Below are 978 nucleotides of genomic sequence, written 5' to 3' on the forward strand. Positions count from 1 at the left end.
AAACCTCTTCAGAAGCGTACAATTTGATACATGTCAAAGTCACCACCCGGATTTGAACCGGGGTTGTCACGGCCACAACGTGACGTCCTAACCACTAGACGATACCGACCCAAAAATGTGGGCCGTTGTCGGTCCACATGGATCACCTATCGCTAAACCTCTTCAAGAAGCGTACAATTTGATACATGTCAAAGTCACTACCCGGATTTGAACCGGGGTTGTCACGGCCACAACGTGACGTCCTAACCACTAGACGATACCGACCCAAAAATGTGGGCCGTTGTCGGTCCACATGGATCACCTATCGCCAAATCTCTTCAAGAAGCGTACAATTTGATACATATCAAAGTCACTACCCGGATTTGAACCGGGGTTGTCACGGCCACAACGTGACGTCCTAACCACTAGACGATAGCCATTCAAAAATGTGGGCCGTTGTCGGTCCACATGGATCACCTATCGCTAAACCTCTTCAAGAAGCGTACAATTTGATACATGTCAAAGTCACTACCCGGATTTGAACCGGGGTTGTCACGGCCACAACGTGACGTCCTAACCACTAGACGATAGCGACCCAAAAATCTGGGACGTTGTCGGTCCACATGGATCACCTATCGCCAAACCTCTTCAAGAAGCGTACAATTTGATACATGTCAAAGTCACTATCCGGATTTGAACCGGGGTTGTCACGGCCACAACGTGACGTCCTAACCACTAGACGATAGCGACCCAAAAATCTGGGACGTTGTCGGTCCACATGGATCACCTATCGCCAAATCTCTTCAAGAAGCGTACAATTTGATACATACCAAAGTCACTACCCGGATTTGAACCGGGGTTGTCACGGCCACAACGTGACGTCCTAACCACTAGACGATAGCGACCCAAAAATGTGGGACGTTGTCGGTCCACATGGATCACCTATCGCCAAATCTCTTCAAGAAGCGTACAATTGGATACATACCAAAGTCACTACCC

General features: G+C 48.8%; 6 non-coding genes across 6 annotated transcripts; all 6 read right to left on the reverse strand.

The window, feature by feature from the left end:
- Positions 1–37: 37 nt before the first annotated feature.
- Pmar_PMAR028070 lies at positions 38–109 on the reverse strand. The gene has a single exon. It is a non-coding gene; the product is annotated as a tRNA-His (tRNA).
- An 83-nt stretch (positions 110–192) lies between these two features.
- Pmar_PMAR028071 lies at positions 193–264 on the reverse strand. Its single transcript has one exon. It is a non-coding gene; the product is annotated as a tRNA-His (tRNA).
- An 83-nt stretch (positions 265–347) lies between these two features.
- On the reverse strand, positions 348–419 carry Pmar_PMAR028072. The gene has a single exon. It is a non-coding gene; the product is annotated as a tRNA-His (tRNA).
- An 83-nt stretch (positions 420–502) lies between these two features.
- Pmar_PMAR028073 lies at positions 503–574 on the reverse strand. The gene has a single exon. It is a non-coding gene; the product is annotated as a tRNA-His (tRNA).
- Positions 575–657: 83 nt separating this feature from the next.
- On the reverse strand, positions 658–729 carry Pmar_PMAR028074. Its single transcript has one exon. It is a non-coding gene; the product is annotated as a tRNA-His (tRNA).
- Positions 730–812: 83 nt separating this feature from the next.
- On the reverse strand, positions 813–884 carry Pmar_PMAR028075. The gene has a single exon. It is a non-coding gene; the product is annotated as a tRNA-His (tRNA).
- Positions 885–978: the final 94 nt, after the last annotated feature.

This window comes from Perkinsus marinus, assembly GCF_000006405.1.
Source record: "Perkinsus marinus ATCC 50983 genomic scaffold scf_1104296953728, whole genome shotgun sequence".
Taxonomy (NCBI): Eukaryota; Perkinsozoa; order Perkinsida; family Perkinsidae; genus Perkinsus; species Perkinsus marinus.